Consider the following 20,639-nt stretch of genomic DNA (forward strand, 5'->3'; position numbering starts at 1 on the left):
CACATCTTTCTTCCCCTGGCCCTTTATCTGCCCTGGTCGTCTCAACAGAGTAGCTTGACTGGCTAAGCAGATACCACAGGCTGGTAGCCCTCCCCTCACCCCCCATACTGACGTTCTCCTCTGTGACGTCCCTCCTCCTCAGCTGTTAAGAGAATACATGAGGTGATCAGTGTGAAATGCTCAATAAACTACAGACAGCCGAGGGATTATTACGTGCTAATTTATATACAAAGCAGTTCCTATGTTTAGGCTCTTTTTTTATTTCCATATGGAAAGAAGAATACCTACAGAGTGTTTTGTGCAAATTAACACTGATAATAACAATGACCCACAGTCTCGGCCTTGGCGCCATCTTCCGAGAAACCTCCGCGCCATGAGAGCGAAGGTAAGCAGTCCCTGCCAGTGAGCTGAGGCTGTAAGAACTGGAAATTGTGGGAGGAGACGTGGCAAGGGAAGGCCGCCATCGTTCCGGATCACTGGGTTCTCAAGGGTGCCCAAGAGCTGTTGGGAGAGGAAGGATAGTTTGGGGAGAAGCAGAGGAGGTGGTGGTGGAGGAAGAAGCAAAGGCGCAGGCTGAAGAGCAAAAGAAGAAAGATGGGGCAGAGGTCCAAGTAAACTCGTACACCCATGGAAGCCACGGGAGCAGAAAGAGGGGAAGCCACAGGCCAGGCACGCTGGTACAAGTCGTCGGACTGCATGCCAACTGTCTAGAACTTGTCTCAGTGGATCTGGAACATTTATGGCCATTCTGATCGCCTTGACCACCTCCGAGAGACCCATCTTGCTGGTATCAAAACGGTCCCCTTCAGTCCTTTGCCCTGGACTTGTGACATTCTGGACTAGTTCTGTTCTCAGCTGTGGCTGAATGTAACATGTGTACAATAAATCATCTCTTTTGCTGTCTTAGCTGAAGGGAAAAAAAAAAAATAATAATGGCCCACAAATACCTAGCGGCAGCACTGTCCTGGATAATCTGCCAAGTGATTCACATCCATGATTTCATCCGACCCTCAGAACAACCCCGTAGGTACAGGTGGTTACAGTACTCTGATTTTAAAGATAAGGAAACAGAAGTCGCAGAACATGTGGAAGACAGAGCTGGGAATGGAAGATCTGCCTGACCTCCTGGCTCACGGTTTTACCTTTAGGGACTCTGCAGGTGGTAGTACGTCAGTACCACCTGGGGGGGTTTTCAAAAATAGATTCCTGGGCCTCACCCCAGCCTTACAGAATCAAACCTTTTTAAGTCACACCCATGACTAAGGACCAGCATACTTCAATACTGGTTAAAGCGTGTTAGGTAGATAGCATTACTCAACTAATTGAAGGTATTCTGGGGAATATGGTGAGCCTCAGAGTTTTTATTACTTCAAAGTATAAAAGGCACAGAGTTAATTATTTTAACCTGACCGTAATCCCTACAAGGTGAGAACAATTGATAAATGTTGGGCTGGGCAATGAGGCCCGTAAGGAAGTATTCATTTCTCCCAGGGAGGAGGAAACTGAACTGTTCCTCAATTGGAGCAGGGAAGATGGAACACAATGGACATGCGCCTATGAATCTTCCCATGCCTGGCACATGGAAGACACTTAGTAAATACTTGTTAGATAGACAAATGAGGGAAGACTGACTCTCTCCAGCTGGAAGTAATTTCACTCTCCTCTAAATTCCCTGTATTTGATCTGTACCTTTTTTTCATCTTATTTACCACATTCTACCCTGCATTCTTGCTGTTCAAAACCATGTCTCATCTCTACCAGAAGGTAAGCATTCAGGGACCAAACCCCGTCTCCTTCTGAGCTAGGTCTCCCCTTCTACCCTGGCACAGGGCACAACAGTGACCCCTAAAAGGGACCCTCAATGCCAAATGAGCATGTTGCTTGATTTCAACTGTGAGCCGATTCACATACGTGGGCCCTGGCTATTCACAAGGCCTACCAAACTGTCCAGCACTGCAACATAATTGTGGATTGCTGGGTCACAGTGGCAGAGAAACCTCTGTATGAAAATCATTAGAAATTTGGTAGACCTCACGGGAGGGCAGGCTTCCGGAAGATGACGGCTCTGGGAGACACAATCCCAAATAACAGATGCTTAAAACTGAAGGGGTTACAGCAACAACAGCAAAAGGCACTTTTCTTTAATTCTGTTCTCCTGATGTGCACTGTAAAAGCCATGTATGTTCCTAAAATTACAACCGTAGTGAGGAACACCCTGAAATATCTAAGACGGTGACACAGACCCAGTAACAAATACTTCCCACAAAAGCGGGCTCATCCCTGGCCAGAGCAACTAAGACAGTGCGTTTAAAAAGTAAAGGCACCCCACCTTCTCCTCACTGCCCCGTCCCACCACTTTAGCCCTTTATTGCTCTTGGGTCTGTGTGGCCCTCCAATGCCTTGTGCTGTGCTGCTTTTTGCTGTTTCACATGCCATTATCCCACCTGATCCTCACACGATGAGATGGAGGAAGAGCAAAGGTTATCAACCCCATTTCTTGGATGAGATAAGTGAGGCTCAAGGTACACAATACGCATGATATGCCTAAGGGGCCAGAAAGTGGTTGAACACACAGTAGACACTTAATTGCTGAAATGAACAAACAAATGAAAGAAGGCATGAATCTCTCCACCTGGAAGTAATCTCATTGTCTCTAAATGTACCAGAACCTGATTTTAACTTGCTTACAAATCTCTCTGTTCTACATCACACAAACCTAAGAGTTTATGTGCTGCCTAGGGAGCCAAAATTATGGCAGAGGTTGGGTAGGTCCCAAGGAAGAATATGATATTAAAATGTTTTAATAACATCTGCAGAGTCTAGTCTGCACAATTCCACTCAACAGGTAATGGGCTCCTACAGATGGCTGCAGATTTGGTCCCTGAGAAACTCAACCTTGTGGGGATGTCAGGCAGGTAAAGATACACAGCAAGAGTGAAGGCAGAGTTGTAAGCCCTGTAAAGAGGGATTAAGATGCAAATACTGATGGCCTATGCAGGATCTCTCACCTCTGGAAGTCAAAAGGTATTTTATACAAACTGAAAAGGAAAATCCTTCGGAGTTATTTTATCCGCTAGAGAAAAAGGCATTTTTTTGAGGAGGAAAAAATATGCCAATGACTAAAAATGAAGCTGCAGTATTGTTTTGGAATTGCCTTGGGAAACTGGCAAAAGAAAACCCACCTAGGGCGGGACTCTGTCCAGGGGCTCCGCGGCTGCACCGCCTAAAGCCTGGAACTACCCACGGCCAGCGATTGGGGGTGGGGTCCAGTGACCATGCAGGGGACAAGAGTGACACGCAATTTTCAGAAAAAGGCACCAAGTCCATCCAGTCACTGCTGACAACCTGAGAGGCTTCCCAGAGAACTGAGATGAAGTCAGGAGCCCGTGGTCCAGGAAGGAATATGTATTCCTCCGGGATTGAGCAGGACCAGAGGACCTGGCCAGGCTGGGCCCCTCGCAGACGCACCCTTTGTTAATCTCAAAGAGTTCAAAGTCTAACCACGAGTTGAAGATTTGGGTCCCCCTGACTGGGTCAGCTGGTTTCTCTTACCCTTGCAACTTTAACTGTTCTTTTTTAAAAAGAAAATGTAGAGGGAATGAGACTGAAGTGAAGCTGCCCGGAAAGTTCGGGAGAGGCCCCGGGAGAAAAGCGCTGACGGGGACTAGAAGTCCTCTAAGGTCACTGCACACATCGAACGCGCGCGTCTACACCGCCCACTGCGCGAGCAGCAGCCTGGGGCACCCGGCGGGAGGCGAGTTTGGGAAGCCGAGTTGCGGGATGGGTACGATTCCCCAGCGAAGAAAGCGAAGCGGCTCCAGAGCAGGAACTGGCCCCGGAGATGCCCGAAAGTCCCCATCCGCCGGCGCTGGGGATGGGGAGCAAGGGGGAAGACGCGCCCCAGCGCATCCCCGCGAAGCCCCTGCCGCGGGTACCCACAGCGCGAGCGGGGCCGAGCCCCCCGGGAGGCCCCAGGCTCGGCGGAGCCAAGCAGCGCGCCCAGCCCCAGAGGCGCCCGCGTCCGGAGCCCATCGGTCCGCGGCCCCTTCTTCCCCCGCCCGCCGGCCAGCCGGCAGCACGCGCGAGCCGCCGGGCCCGAGTCGAGCCCCCCAGGAGACCGCGCGCCCGCGCCCCCGCCCGCAGCGGACGCAGCCCCGACGTCCCCGCGGCCCCCGCCCGCGCCCACCCGGCGCCGAGCCGCGCCGCCCAGCCCCTCCCCGGGGTCCCCGGCGGCTGCGAGGGTCTCCACGGGCGTTGCCCTGAGTCCCCGGAACCCGGTCGCGCCCTCGGTGGGGGCGGCGGCGCGTCCCTTACCGCGCAGCGGCTCCGTGGGGCTCCAGGGCCTCGCGGCGCACCGGGCATTTTTTTCTGGGAAACTTCTCCCCAGTCCGTAGGGCTGAGCAGCCGGGCAGGAAAAGTGCTCAGCGCCGGGAGGCTGCGACCATCCGGGAACTTCGCTGGGATGTAAACCCTCCCCCTCGGCTCCCCGTCCCCACCCCCCTGCGGCCCTGCCACATGTGGACGCGCCGCGAGGCAGCCGTCGGCCCTTCGCCCTCCTGTCTGCGCGCCGCGCCCGCGCTGCCTGGTGCCGAGGTTCTGCGCCCCGCGGCCTCGGGACCCTGGAGGAGCGTGGCAGTAGTGGGGCGGTTAGGAGTCTGGGGCTCGTGTGTCGCTCCGTCTCCCTCCCCTGTGTTTGCAGAGGAGCGGGAACTGGAAGGGGTGTCCAGCCGAGGGCACTTTCCCCCAAGGACTGCAAGCTCTCCAGCTTCCCGCTGCCGGGGTTACCCCCCAACCCCGAGGGAAGACCTTTTCTCATCGCCTTCTCCTCTGTTCTCAAAAGAAGGGGCCTGCTTTGAGACACCTTAAATAGAAATTCATCTTAAAAATGAATTTTAAAATGGAGCGGCGCCCACAGAGGCCCAGGGTCCATCCACATCTGTCTTCCTGAACACTGCGTGGGGACAGTAGTGCTACTCCTCTCGTGTAAAGATGCCCGCCCCTCCCCCTCCCCCTACCGCCAGCACCAAGAATCGGCTGGGATTGAATGGTTTTGCTCCTAGTGGGGATGGATTTGTCATCAGCCACCCACATCCTCAAATACGGTGGCATCAACAGCAAACATTTGGAGAAAGCTGAGGCTCTACTCTGTTGCTGGAGCTGTTACTGACCGGCTCTGAAAGCCGCCATTTCCAGGCTCCAAAGAAAAGTTAATACTCACTAATGCGACAGAGATGTTAGAACGTGTGCATTTGAGAAGAACAAGTTACGATCGATATAATAACCATTTAATCATATTGTTAAAATATCAAGGCTGTGTAGCCCCTTAAATAAAAGCAGAAAAGGTGGGAACATAGGCACTTCAGAATTGATGTCCTAGGCTGAGAAGGTGTTTCATCCTTGACTTTAGGCTGTCTGCTCCTATGCCAGTTCCCATGTGCACACTTGTACCTTGACATGCTCGTAACAGATACAGTAATTCTTCTGGGAAAGAGGTTGGTAACATGGATAAACTTCCCAGTGACAAAATTTGTCCCTAAGTGTACCCATCTTTTAAAGGTTCATTATGTATTTCATCATTCGAAGCTTTTCTTTTTCAACCATTTCTATAGTGATATGCATATGCTTGCTATGTTTTATATAAAATGAAGACCATTGATTTCATATATCAGTATATTATTCCAGACTTGAAAAAAAAAAAGTCAGTAGCACTTACCACTGTGTATCATGGAAGTTAAGTCCAGGAGCTGGCTCCTATCAGCCCTCTAAGCCTCAACTTTTGCTTCAGTCAAATAGGGATAACAATAGCTCTTACCTCTTAGGATTGTTGTAAGGATTAAATGTGATAATTCCTCTAAAGATGAGCAGAGTAGTGGCACACAAGTGGAACAGGAATTTTTACTTATCTTTAATTCCCCAAAGCCCAGTAGAGCTCCTGGCAACTTTTAAGGAATTGATTAAATATTGGTTGGGATAAGAACTCTCTTGAGGGTGTGTCTTTCAAGAATACATATAAATTTTGCATTTGTACACAAAAAAGAAAATTAGGAAGATAAAATATATGTCCATTCCCATTATTTCATCATTGGAAGCCAAAAATAAATGGTATTCTGAATTGTCTACCGTTTTAAGTCACCCATAAAGTCAGTGATCAGTTGTCCAGAGTGCCCTGGATCTCTCTCCTCAGACAGCATTTCTCTCAATAAGGTCAAAACCTGAATAGTATTTTATCAGTGGTAATTTTCTAGTTTCAGTGAGTGGGCTATGGTTATGTTAGATGTTAATATTTAGGAAAGCTGAGCGAAGGGTACGTGGAAACACTTTTTACTATTTTCACAACTTAGTTGTAAGTTTCAAATAATTTCAAGTTGAAAAAGTTAAATTTTCGTCTTAAAAAGATCAAAACCTAAAATTCTACAACAGATACCTTCTTCCCTTGGGTGATGTTAAATTATACCTTAAAATTAAGATACTGAGGGAATTCCCTGATGGTCCAGTGGTTAGGACTCTGTGCTTTCACTGCCGAGGGCTAGGGTTCCATCCCTGGTCGGGGAACTAAGATCCCACAAGCCACAAAGCTTGGCTGAAGGGGGGAAAAAAAAAAAGATATGAAATGAAGAATGAAATTAGGAGACTTCCCTGGTGGCACAGTGGTTAAGAATCCGCCTGCCAATTCAGGGGACACGGGTTCGAGCCCTGATCGGGGAAGATCCCATATGCTGCGGAACAACAACTAAGCCTGTGTGCCACCAACTACTGAGCCTGCGCTCTAGAGCCTGTGAGCCACAACTATTGACCCTGCACTCCTAGAGCCCATGCTCCGCAACAAGAGAAGCCACCGCAATGAGAAGCCCATGCACTGCTATGAAGAGTAGGCCCCACTTGCCACAACTAGAGAAAGCCCGTGTGTAACAACAAAGACCCAATGCAGCCAAAAATAAAAATAAATAAATTCATTAAAAAAAAAAAAAGAATGAAATGAAGTTAGTACCAGGCACCAGGCAAAGGTATTATGCTAAACCTCTGCAGTCATGGACACTTTGAAATGAATGAAGAAAAAATGACTTCTTGAATGCTGCTTGAAGGCAAAGTTAGGTTAGAAATATTATAATGATCTTGGGAAAGAAGGAAAAGGGAGGGAGATAGAAGGACATTAAGATTGGCAAAATTAAGATAAATTTACCAGAACCCAATATTATTCTTTTTTTTTTTCTTTTTTTTTTTAAATTAATTAATTAATTTATTTTTGGCTGTGTTGGGTCTTCGTTTCTGTGCGAGGGCTTTCTCTAGTTGCGGCAAGCGGGGGCCACTCGGGCCACTCTTCATCGCGGTGCGCGGGCCTCTCACTATCGTGGCCTCTCTTGTTGCGGAGCACAGGCTCCAGACGCGCAGGCTCAGTAGCTGTGGCTCACGGGCCTAGTTGCTCTGCGGCATGTGGGAACTTCCCAGACCAGGGCTTGAACCCGCATCCCCTACATTAGCAGGCAGATTCTAAACCACTGCACCACCAGGGAAGCCCCAGAACCCAATATTATTAATGACATATATGTGCTTACCATTTCAGAGCTACTATTTTGGGACTCACCCTAACCTCTAAACTAGGCCTGTGGTGTTTTAGAACCTCCCCTCTTATAACAATTATTTGTTTATTGCAATTACTTTTTAAATGCCTGTCTCCTCACCCCTCCCCCAAGACAGTAGTCCCCTTTTGGGGGAGGGACATGTGAAGGCAACTGGTTCACCACAGTACTCCCAACACCTGGCACATTTCTAGTACTCATGACCACTGGATGAATGAATATACCAAGCATTAAGCTAGGTCCTTTTACATATAGTATCTCATTTAATTCTCAAGGCAAATTAACTGATTAGATATTTGTCACCATTTTACAGATGAGGAAACTGTGACTTAAAGAACTTAGGCAACCTGCCCAAGATCACTCAACTTGTGAACATCAGAATCCAGATTATTTTGACAGCAACACCCTGACTCTAACTACTATGCATACTGTCCCTTGACCCTGCTTCTCGTGTTTGTTCCACCTCTGACCTTCTGCTGGTGCGAATGACCTGAATTGACTAGCATCCAGATTCCTTGGTACCAAATAGCATAAGAAGAAAACTTATTGATCTTTGAACAGACTTATTGGGGTTCAGGTATATCTGGTTAAAGGCTCTATACTGACAAGTGACTTGGGTTCTCTCTTCTGACTTAATGCAGGAGAACATAGAATGTTATGTGGGACAAGAGCACCAGGCTAGGTCAAGGGATGCTGCAGAGAATCAGGGTGTACTTAGTACCGTACCTTATTCCAAAAAAACTTAAGACAGTAAGAATTGAATGTGATGAATTTAAACCTTAGTCCAAGATAGCAAATTAATCATCTTCTTTCCTTATTAAAAATATATTCTCATTCTAAATAATTCAGGTATTCCATAAGCATAGGTATAGAAGGCTAAAGACTCCTGCGATCCCATTCTCCAGAGATAACCACTGTAATAGGATATATATTCTTCTCAATATTTTTTCCTATATATCCTTATTTTTTTAAAAAAATCAACAAATATTTATGAAAAGCCAAATAAATGGGGCCATACTATACATTTTCTTCTGTAATTTGCCTTTCTTTTCCCACTAAATAATCTATTGCATTGTTTTTCTGTTACTATATAACAAACTTCCATAAATTTAGCAGCTTAAAACAACATCCATTTATTATTTCATGGTTCTGTAGGTTAGAAGTCTGGACATGGCATGACTGGGTTCTCTGTTCAAGGCATCACAGGCTGAAATCAAGGTTTCAGCCAGGGCTGAGTACTTCTCTGCAGGCTTTGGGAAAAATCCACCTCCAAGCTCATTCAAATCATTATTAGCAGAATTAAGTTCCTTATGGTAATAGGACTAGGGTACCCATTTACTTACTGGCTGTCACCAAGTGGCTGCTCTCAGCTCCTAGAGGCCACCTGCATTCTAGCTTCCTCCATCTTCAAAGCCAGCAATGGAGAATTCCCTCCCATTGAATCCCTCTCACGCTTTCAGTGTCTTTTACCAGGAAAAGCTCAATCCTTTTCAAAAGCTCAGCTGATTACATTAGGTCCATTGAGCACAATCTCCCTATCTTAGACTCAACTAATTTAGGGCCTTAAGTACATCTACAAAATCCCTTTACAGCAGCTTCTATATTAGTGCTTGATTGAACAACTTGGAGAAAATATGTGTGTACCCAGGAGTAGAAATCTTGGGGCCATCCTAGAATCTTACCTACTGTAGATACATAGGTTTATCTTTCCATTTCCCTAAATATAAATCTACTTCATTCTTTTTAATAGCTATGTAGCCTTTCACTGTATGATGAATCATAATCCAATCAAATCCCCTATTAGCAGACATTTATGTTGCTTCCAGTTATTTGCCTTTTAGAAATATGCAATAAAGATTCATGCTCGTAAATGCCGACACACCTGTGTCCTTCTGTAAATTAGCATCCTAGAAGTGGAGGTGCAGGGTGGCAGGGTTTGCACCTTTTGATAGATCCTGCCAAATTGCTCTCCAAAACGTGATACCAATTTATACTTTGAATGACAACATTGAAGAATGGAAATAGCTAATTCTTACAAACAATTAAATTCCCTTCATAGACTGTTTCATCAGGAGGCCATAAGTGTAATGGTTAAGTGCACGGACTCTCTGTCAGGTTTTTTGTCTTGACTCTTTGATTTCCTAATTGCATGAGCTGGAGCAGGTAGCTAAGCATTAGTTTCTGTATCTCTAAAAGGATAAAAATGGCATCCCTTTGTGTTAGTTATCAGTTGCCGTGTAACAAATTACCTCAAAACTTAATGACTTAAAACAACACACACTCATTATCTCATAATTTCTATAGGTTAGAAATCTGGGTGCAGCTTAGCTGGGTGTTTTGGGTTAGGGTCTCTTGCAAGGATGCCATCATCTCAAGGCTTGATTGTAGGAGGATTCACTTTCAAGTTCACTCACTGGCTGTTGGCTAAAGACAGTAGTTTGTTGCCACATGGGTGTCTCCATAGGTCAGCCCACATCATGGCAACTGTTTTCCCTCAGAATAAGTGAGCAATGGGCAGCACCCAAGATGGAAACCACAGTCTTTTTGTAATCTTGAAAGGGGGCATCTCATTGCTCTGCCATATTCTAGCCGTTAGAAGCAAGTCACTAATTCCAGCCTACACTTGGGGTGAAGGTGTAGTACAAGGGTGTGAATATTAGCAGTCAGGGGTCCTTGGAGTCATTAGAGGCTGCCTACCACTCTCATGAAAGTGTTGCGAGGTTCAAATGAGTGAATGCGTGTGAAAGAATACACATGGTGTCTGATTCTCAGCAAGCACTCGAGAAAAGTTCATTATTCTTGCTGTTACCATCATCATCCTTGTTCATTACTCACACCCATTTTCCTACTTGACCCAGCATCACATCAAGAACAAAAGAATGGCATTTACACCACAGCTGCTGTTTGGACAGTAGAGCAGGCAGTTTCCATCAGGAAACAGAAATCTTCTCAAATGAGGTAATATAGGAAAGCTTAATCAAGGAATTGTTTACAAAGGTGTTTAGGAAAAGGAACAAGGGACGCTGCCGTTACTGCCCCCAGGCCTGAAGGGGACAGAATGTGAGAGGGCAGCTTCAGCTCTGGGAGGGGGCTGCTGGCAGGAGTTGTGACCTTCAGATGAAGAATGGTGTCAAGCCGCGGTGACCCTGGGGTGAGACTGGAGGCATAGATACCCTGACTTCTCTCCTGCCAGTGTCACCACCACGTGAACCCAGCCAGGAGCCAGAGGACAAGGAAACCCGCCATGGTGTCCGCACAGGTCAGCCCCCCAGGGCTGGAGGGAGGAATGGAAAATGGCCAGCACGGGCAGGCACAGCTGTTCACTAACCGATGTTTCCCGGGGACCTGACATCATGTCCCTTCACATAAAAGAGGAACTGAAAGGCAGTTAATCCTCAGTGTCCGGCATAGGGGGCAGGAAAGGGTGGTGGCAGGGAGCACAAGTCCAGTGGAGTTTGATCCAGCTGCTGGTTTCTGGTGCCCCTACAGGAGCAGTGAGGAAGGTACAAGGACTGAAACTCATAACTGGCAGGCAGGTCCCGAGTAAGTGTCTCAGGAAGATCATGTGGGCTGTAGGTTTTATTTATGTCGGGAATGGACTTAATGACATGAAAGGCGTTTGTTCTGATGACTCTGATGGATGATTAAGCCTTGCTTCATTGGTCAGGTGCCAGGGCAGGTACCTGCGAAGACCTTAGGGGCTTCCAAAGGCACAAGGTTTTCCAAATGTCCTCCTCCTGTAACAAGGATCCAGGTGCCTAACTTCAGTGAGATGAGGCGGCACAGCTGGAGGACCAGGGAGAAGTGGACCCTTAATAGCATAACCAGGAAGTGGGGTGACCCCCAGGACTCAGAGTGGGCCTTTTTCTTCCCAGTCTCAGCATTCACAGGGAGTCCCTGTGGAAGTGTAGCCGTGCTGGGATGGTTATTCCATGCTATACACCTGCAGAAGTGGAGGATGCCGGAAGGGGGCAGGGAAGGCTGAATTTGTTTACTTTATTTATTGTGGCAAATTGATATTCACTTAAAAAAAAACACTTTATGAAGATGCTGTTAAAATATGATTGATCTGGAGGACAACCCTTTAAAAGGTGAGGAGGGCACTTGCTAAAATATCCCAAGGGTATTTTGAAGAATGATAATGTGTCACGGACCCAGGCAAGTGATGAACTCAACCTTCTGCAGTAGGTTTTAAAAATTACGAAAGTTAAATATATGTAAAAATATAAAACATATCAAAATAGTGATAATAAAATTAAACAGTAGAATTTATGAGATGGGGTTGACTGAAAATCTGTAATTTGAGAAGACATTATCTGTGTGAAAGTACTTAAAGATGTTACTAAACCTAAAACTTTTTAAAACTTCAAGTGTGTGTACTTTTTTTTCAAAAAAGGCAAGTGTTCTAAATTTGCTCTTCTTTTCTGTGATGATAAATGGTCGTTAGCAGTGTGCTACCTATTTAATAGTTTAGAAAAAAATAAGTTCTCTTAATCTATCCCTTTAATGTAAAGTGACATTTTAATGATGTGAGAGAAACAGCCTTTGAAAAGAAATTTGTACTCTAGAAAGTATTTTTGAAAAGAGGTATTTAGAAGTATTTCTATCATCCTATGGTGTTGTTTTTTAAAAAAATCAAGTATGTTATCTATAAAAACCCTTATATCTATTTACTTTGAAAACTTGGAGAAGAATTTTAGATCTGCTTAAAAATCTTCCTATCAACGTATTTTAGAAGAGAGGCGGACAGCTGAGCCCTTTGTTAAACTTGTAAAATGCATCAGATTCTAATAACCATTCAAGAATAAATTATTGACTGTAGGGAACAGAGGAATTTACCAGCTGAATTTCAATAGAGACCTTTACCTAACAGGTGAGTGGGACTGAAAAAATTACCGTGATTTCCTAAGTGCACCCAGTTCTGCTCTCCCTCGTCGGCAGCAGGTAACCGCTGGGAGGCCTCTTCTGCTACGCCAGCCGCATGGTTCAAAAGCAAGTAGTGTACTTGGAATGGGACCTCCAAATCCAATCTTATCACAAAGGGTTAAACCGAGGTTGTAAAAAATAATGGAGCACTAAAAAGACCTATGGTTGCCAGGGGCTGGGGGCAGGGACGAGGGATGAATAGGCGGAGAACAGGGAACTTTTAGGGCAATGAAATGACTCTGTATGATACTGTCACGGTGGATCGTGTCGTTATGCATTCATCAAAGCCCATAAAATGTACAACACAAAGAGTGAACTCTAATGCCAACTATAGACTTTAGTTAATAATAATATATATCAATATGGGCTCATTGTTTTATAACAAATGTACCACACTAATATGAGCTGTTATTAATCTGGGAAACTGGGGAGAGGAGGGTTCTGAGTGGGTATATGGGAACTCTTTGTATTTTCTGCTCAGTTTTTCTGTAAATCTAAAACTACCCCTCAAAATAGAGTCTATTAATTTTTAAAAAATGAAACATATTCAATTATAGTCTCTTAGAAAGAATATTTTTGTTGCATTTTCAAAGTGAGAGCAAAAATTTTGTACCATTAATAAATAAAACACTTAAAAATACTGTTTACCTCTAACTCATTCACTGTAATTTACACTTTTGTGTATGTTTAATAATGTACACAATGGAGTATCACAGTAACACCTGATTATAATCTGTAAGTCGTCATCAGTCTATGGCGGGGAGTTGCACCCTCAAACATATTTGTTGATACTATGCACATTCAAAATGTTTGTTGGTCTCTGGACTAATGCTTTCCCACGGAGGTCAGCTTCACCTGGCTCAGTGAGTGTCTGGCGGTGGCTTGGTAAGCACTCTTGGAAGGTGGTGCTGGAGGATGAACTACCGAAGCTGCCTTCCTGGGGCCGCGGTGGTACCAGCCAGGCAGCCTGCAGGGGGGGTGTCCCGCAGAGCAGCAGTCAGGATTAGGGGCTGAGGGGCTTGGTTTATGTGGAGAACATCAAAGAACCAGAATTTCATGACCTGACCAAGTGACAGGCAGGCCAGGGAGGCTGGTGTGGAGCGCTGGAAGAGCCAGGTCCTCTGGCAGGAGGGGAAGATAAGACTGGCTTACGTGGGCTATTCATCAATGAGGTCAGTCATGGTGGTCATGGGGAGGCCCAGCAAAACTTTCAAATGGATAGATTCCATCGGCAAGTCCAGTTCTGGCAGCACGGTGGGGCCTTAGTAGTCATAACCCGTAGTCATAAATTGGTATCAAGGGTCACTGGAGTGATAAGCCCCTGCGGGCTGGACTCGAGAGATTGGACTCGGAGGGGCTGATGCGGCCAGTGTGGCCGCTGGAGCCAGTGAGGGCTGAGGGGTCAGTGGGGCAGGCTGGGCTAGCCAGCTCGGCTTTCCCTTCAGCCGGGAAGAAGGAAGCAGCTCCCACTTCCTTACTCATCACAGAATCGAATTAGGAAATGAAACGGCCACTTCCTGGTCTGTAGAGAGAAAGAGCTCCTTGGCCATCTGCCAACTAGAGGAAACCCCAAATTCAGCCTCTCCCCAATCCCTGAAGCCCTGAGTTCCTCTGAGACGGTGCCCCATCAGGTACAGCAGTGGTTGCACACGTCTTCTGACAGCAGAACTCTTTCTTTATGCACAACACCAAACATATAAAGCCAGCCAAGGCCGAGCTGCCCTGGTGGAAGGGCAGGGGAGCTGCAGGGTGGGAGCTCAGACGTCTGTCCATGCTTGGCTTCCAAAATGAACCCTGAGGCGCAATTTGAGAACCAGTGCCTACAGAAGCAAGTCCAAGCCCCTTGACATTCCTTCTATTTCACTTTCCAGTCTTGTCCTTGGCCACTCCTTGCTTTACGTTTTATGCCTCAAAGTACGGCATTGCTCCCACACATCTGAGCTGTTTCATGCCTCTGTGCTTTGGCTCATGCTGTTCCTTCTGCTTGGAATGCCTTTCCACTGGCTGCCTCTGGCCCAGTCTTCAGAATTCACCTGTGATAGCATCTCCTTTGATAAGGTCTCTGGGCTCCCATAGTGCCCTTGAGATGTCTACATCTGAGAAGTTACCTCTTCCTACTAAAATTCTTTCTGTATCTGTTACCCTTACTAAACTGTAAACTTCCCAAATGCAAGAATCGTTTGAATCTCTGAGTCCTCCATTCCCATTCCCAGCACTTGGAATAATTGATACAATTTTTTTTTTTAATTTATTTTTTGGCTGCGTTGGGTCTTCGTTGCTGTGTGCGGGCTTTCTCTAGTTGCGGTGAGTGGGGGCTACTCTTCGTTGCGGTGCATGGGCTTCTCATTGCGGTGGCTTCTCTTGTTGCGGAGCACAGGCTCTAGGCACGCAGGCTTCAGTAGCTGCAGCGCGTGGGCTCAGTAGTTGTGGCTCGCAGGCTCTAGAGCGCAGGCTCAGTAGTTGTGGTGCATGGGCTTAGTTGCTCCAAGGCATGTGGGATCTTTCCAGACCAGGGCTCGAACCCGTGTCCCCTGCATTGGCAGGCGGATTCATAGCGACTGTGCCACCAGGGAAGTCCCGATACAATTGTTTAAACATTATCAGTCATCAGTTTAGAATGCAGTTTAGAAAGGAGTCACCAGTCTCCTTTCTGGAAAGCAAGTTGGAGAAGAGAGTGTGTAATAAAGACGGGAGGGAGGGGCACAGTACCTGAAAGCAGAGGGGAGAGGAGCTGAGGACTGAGGGGCTGGAGGGAAAACAACCACGTCCTGTGGATTTTTGCATAAAGTCACTGAAAGTTTACATCAGGTCTTGGGCCTGACTTACCTGGCACCAGTGCTGCCAATTAAACCTGGTAATAAGTAACTCTGGGAAAATGCACCCTTGTCTGCAATAGAAGGGACTTTCCAGGAGTTCTGGAGGCTTTTGATTACTTCCCCGAGATGCTGCAGGCCTCCAGGGATTCTAACCAGCATAATGGATTTTTTTAAGAAAATGGAGACAGCTGAGCAAGGAAAGTTCGTTCAAGTCCCAGGGGGATGATAATGGTTTGGTTTGGGACTCCTTCAGATCTGTCTGAAGGAAGAAATCTCTTACTGGAATTGTTTGTTCATGGTTGGGGAGGGGGAGAGGGAAAAGGCATTGGATTTTGTATTATGAGAACCAGATGGATCCCAGGCCCTGCTTTAAGATATTGAACAATCTCTCCATATATAGAATGAGCTAGCAATGCTCCTCTTTCCCTGCTTCCCAGGTGCGCTGCAAGAACCAATGGGGCCAGCACTGCCACTCACTGGCTTTGTGACCTTGGGCAAGTTCTTTAAACTGTGCACCTCGGTTTCCTCATGTGTCAAATGGGACACTACTTCCTTTGATCAATGAGATAATCCACAGAAAGCTCTTAATACAGGGCCTGATATAGAGTAAGCACTCAATAAAAATTAGCTGAAGTTATTGCTAACACCCTGAGCCATTTGGACAAGTTTAATTGACGATAAAAAGGCAGCTGAACTACCAAAAGGCGAGACAGCGTAAAACTGACCCGTGAGTCAGCAGCATCAGCATGGGGTGGGGGGGAACTTGTTAGCAATGCAGAGTTTGGGGCCCAGCACCAGCCCTAGTGAGTTTAACAAGGCCCCCAGGTGATTCATATTCAAGTTAAAGTTCAGGAAGCAAGAACGTAGAAGCACTGACATGTCTACCACTTAACTCTCTAGGTCACTTTGGGCAGGTTCCTTAATCTCCCCGTGCTTCTTTTGTCATCTACAAAACCCTGGCTCACAGGGCTGAGGTAGTGGTTAAATGACGTAATCTGTGCCAAGTATCTAGGGTGGCATCTGCACGTGCTAAGCGCCCTTCAGGATTTGCTGCTCTGCTCGCCAGCCCCACCCCACCCCCGCCCCTGCCCAGGAGCCTTTGCTGCTCGGTTTTCCAGCCCTGCCCCCAACCCCAAGAGCCTTGCGCCTGGGGCCATGATTCAGCAGGAACCAGACGGTCGGGTTCACGTCCTGGCTCGCCAACCTGGAGAAAGGTCTGCCTGTATGACCTGGACAGCCACCTCTCTGTTCCAAGTCTCAGTGTTCCCTCTGTTAAAATTGGCCCGGTGACTGTGCCTAGCTCTCGGGGATGCTGGAGCGTTGAGGGAGATGTGCAGCAAAGGGCCGGGCCGAGGCTCGCGCTCGGTATTATCGATGGACACGTACTGATTGGAGTCCACGCTGCAGGCTCAAGCGTGTCCCTGACCCGCTGGAGCGCTGTGCCTCTTGCTGCGCAACCAACGGGTGCAGGAACTCCCTGGGTACCAGGGACGACAGGACCCAAACCCTTCCAGGCAAAGGAGAGAGAGAGGGCAGGCTGGGCCAGGTGAGTAAACCAGCCTGACCCTTCCCCGGGCGACTCACCTGGATTCCCCCCTAGCCCCTAAGCCCGTGAGGGTGGGGCTCAGCGGCAAGTTTGGGGAGCGTCTAGCGTTTTGCCTGCACATAATGAGTGTATGTGCTAGGTGTACTGTGTGCATAAAGAATAGAAGAATCCTGAAGGTATAAACATGATGACCAGACAGGAGACTCATCCCCGTCTCTGTCTGTTCTGGGCCTGCCAACCTGCGCTGTTAGGATTGAAGGAAAGGCCAGTATGTCATCCCATCTCATCGTTGTCTCTAACACCTTGTTTTCACAGTTCCTCTCAGTGACTCTGGTGTCACCACAAGAAGTGTGTCCTTTTAAGGTATGAACCCGAAACTCCAGTGGGCTTCTCTGAAGTGAGTGGAGAGCTTTTCACCTACTTCAGTTAAATTGGCGGTGGGGATCTCATTGCTTGGAGAAGAATCTTGCACAATGAACGTGAGAACAGTTTTTTTTGTCTGTTTTTGTTTTTTATTATATTGAAGTATAGTTGATTTACAATATTGTGTTAGTTTCTGGTGTACAGCAAAATGATTCAGTTATACATACATGTATATCTATTCTTTTTCAGATTCTTTTCCATTATAAGTTTTTACAAGATATTGAAAATAGTTTCCTGTGCTATACAGTAAATCCTTGTTGTTTATCCATTTTACATATAGTAGTGTGTATCTGTTAATCCCTAACTCCTACTTTATCCCTCCCCCCTTTTTCCCCTTTGGTAATACATGTTTGTTTTCTATGTCTGTGAGTCTATTTCTGTTTTGTAAATAAGTTCATCTGTATCATTTTTTTTAGATTTCACATATAAGCGATATCATATGATATTTGTCTTTCTCTTTCTGACTTCACTTAGTATGATAATCTTTAGGTCCATCAGGGTTGCTGCAAATGGCATTATTTCATTCTTTTTTATGGCTGAGTAATATTCCATTTTGTGTGTGTGTGTGTGTGTGTGTGTGTGTGTGTATGTATATATACAGACATGCATGGTGTACATAGCATGTATGTAGTAAAATGAATTATTTTTAGTACTGACATAGCACTGTAGTTTTGTGAATGTCTTATATCTTTTTTCAGGGAATAGTTTATATAGAATTTCAGCCTTGGGTGCTGGCGGTGAAGCGTAGTACTTCTTCCTTGAGTCTTGGGGAAATGTGCTGTTCTCCATTTTCCGGTTTACAGGACTGCGGTAGTGCGTTATACTACAAAGACTCTTCATTTCAGGAGCTTGTTTTCAATGAGACTAATTATTGGTATTAATACTAGAATTAAAAGAAGGTGTAGGATAGATGCAAGCTGTCCAGCAGCCATATATGGGTACTCCACAGGCTGTCCTCCGATTCATGTTAGTGTCAGTAAGTCTGCCACTAATACTCAGAACAAGAATTGACTGAAGGGCCGAAATATTATGCTTCGTTGTTTAGATGTATGGAGTATTGGAATGAATGCCAGGATTAGGATTGAGAGCAGCAGGGCTAAGACTCCTCCTAGTTTGTTGGGGATTGATCGTAGAATTGCATATGCGAATAGAAAGTATCATTCTGGTTTGATGCGTGGTGGCACGCTGAGTGGGTTTGCAGGGGTGTAGTTGTCGTGATCTCCTAACAGGTCGGGTGAGAATAGCGCTAGTATTAGGCTAAGATTAATAGTAAAGTGCCCAAAATGTATTTTGTAAATGTATATATTTAATTGTATAATAGGGGTGGAATGGGATTTTGTCTGGATCGGATGGAATTCCTGTGGGGCTGTTGGATCCTGTTTCATGGAGGAATAATAGGTGAACGGCCGCTAGTGCTGTGATGATGAAAGGGAGAATGAAGTGGAAGGCAGAGTATCGTGTTAGCGTTGCTTTATCTACGGAAAAACCACCTCAGATTCATTCGACAAGGGTGGTGCCAATATATGGGATTGCTGAAAGTAGGTTTGTGATAACAGTTGTGCCTCAGAATGATGTTTGTCCTCAGGGTAAGACGTAGCCTATGAATGTGGTGGCTATGACTATATAAGTAGCAGGATAATTCCAATGTTTCATGTTTCCTGAAAGGCGTAGGATCCATATATAGGCCGCATCCTACGTGGGCATAAAAGCAAATAAAAAACACGGAAGCTACATTTGCGTGTATGTACAGGATGATTCAGCTGTAGTTGACGTCTCGGCAAATATGTGTTACTGATGAGAAGGCAGTTGTTGTGTCTGGTGTGTAGTGTATTGCCAAGAATAGGCCTGTCAGGACTTGTAGGATTAGGCAGATGCCTAGTAAGGAGCCAAAGTTTCATCATGAGGAGATATTTGATGGGGTGGGGAGGTCAATGAATGTGTTGTTGAGAATTTTTATGAGCGGGTGGGTTTTTTGGGTGTTGGTCATTGGTGTTCTTGTAGTTGAATGGCAACGATGATTTTTCATGTCATTGGTCATGGTTGAAGTCCATGTGAGAATAATGATGACATATATTGTATTTATTTTAAGCATTATTTTTGTGATTAGTTTTGTGGGGTTTCTTCAAAACCTTCTCCTCTTTATGGGGGTCTAGGGTTGATTGTGGGTGATAGTGTTGGGTGTGGGATTGTGTTAAATTTTGCTGGTTCATTTCTAGGTTTAATGGTGTTTCTGATTTATTTAAGGGGAATATTGGTTGTGTTTGGTTATACAATGGCTATGGCCACCGAGCAGTGCCCTGAGGTTTGGGTTTCTAATGAGGTTGTACTGGGAGCATTTCTTTTAGGGTTGGTAGTAGAGTTTTTAATGGTACTTTATATTTTGAAGGATGAGGATGTGGAGATTGTGTTTGAGTTTAGTGGGCTGGGAGATTGAGTTATTTATGTTACTGGTGATTCTGGGTTTTTCAGTGAAGAGGCTATGGGAATTGCAGCATTATATAGTTATGATACTTGGTTGGTGATTGTTACGGGTTGGTCATTATTTATTGGTGTTGTGGTTATTATGGAGATTACTCGGGGTAATTAAATAGGAGTATGCTGAGGGTGATAGTAATGAGGAATGATAAAAAGTAGAGCTTGATAAGGCCTTTTTGATTTGAGACTAATGTGGAAGATTTTAGTTGAATGAAAGCTGTAGTCTTTGGTAAGATGGTTTCTAGTCAGATTAAGTTTAGTAAGGAGGTTGCTAATTTTTGGCTTATTAATAGATTTAGATGGGGAGGTAGGTGGTGTGTGATGGTGGGGAAGTATCCTAAGAGAGTGGAGAACTTGGAGGAGTCTGACGGGTATATATATTTTAAGTTTTGTGTGTTAAGGTTGATTTTGAATGCTAGTACAAAGCCCAAGGTTGTTACTACAAGGGCAGTCAATTTTAAATATAGGGGTATGGTTATTAGGGTGATGGTTGTTGGAGGAATGGTGTTGGAGATGAGGAAGCCAGCAAAAATACTTCCAATAAATAGGCTCTTGGAGTTGATTAAGAGGGGGTTGTCTCTGAAGGAGAGAAGCGGGGCTGTCCTAGCAGTGCAAAGAAGATAATGCGAGTGCTATAGATGGCTGTGAGGGAGGTAACGGTTAGAGTTATTAATAGGGCTCAGGAGTTGGTACATGACGTAGTGGCGGTTTCGATAATTAGGTCTTTAGAGTAAAATCCGGTGAGAAAAGGTATTCCTGTTAGTGCTAGGCATCCAATGATAAGGGCTGTTGCAGTGAAGCGTAAGGTCTTGAATAACCCTCCTACTTTTCGAATGTGCTGCTCGCTGTCTAGGTTGTGAATGATAGACCCAGAGC

General features: G+C 45.7%; 1 protein-coding gene and 1 long non-coding RNA gene across 4 annotated transcripts in view; one reads left to right on the forward strand and one right to left on the reverse strand.

Moving 5' to 3' along the window:
* The window catches only part of WIPF1 (WAS/WASL interacting protein family member 1), a 120,310-nt gene extending 115,824 nt beyond the window's left edge, over window positions 1–4,486 (reverse strand). For 2 of the 3 annotated variants that reach the window (XM_082465438.1, XM_082465439.1), the window contains exon 1: window positions 4,315–4,486. The gene's annotated coding sequence lies outside the window, so the exon portion shown is untranslated. The remainder of the gene's footprint in view (window positions 1–4,314) is intronic. The other variant, XM_082465437.1, reaches the window with a different exon arrangement.
* Window positions 4,487–16,054: 11,568 nt separating this feature from the next.
* LOC309662602 overlaps window positions 16,055–20,639 on the forward strand; it is a 126,316-nt gene continuing 121,731 nt past the window's right edge. Inside the window, exon 1 of the long non-coding RNA XR_014264806.1 lies at window positions 16,055–17,344. This is a non-coding gene — a long non-coding RNA (uncharacterized lncRNA). The remainder of the gene's footprint in view (window positions 17,345–20,639) is intronic.

Source organism: Balaenoptera physalus (genome assembly GCF_965194825.1).
Source record: "Balaenoptera physalus genome assembly, chromosome: 6".
Taxonomy (NCBI): domain Eukaryota; kingdom Metazoa; phylum Chordata; class Mammalia; order Artiodactyla; family Balaenopteridae; genus Balaenoptera; species Balaenoptera physalus.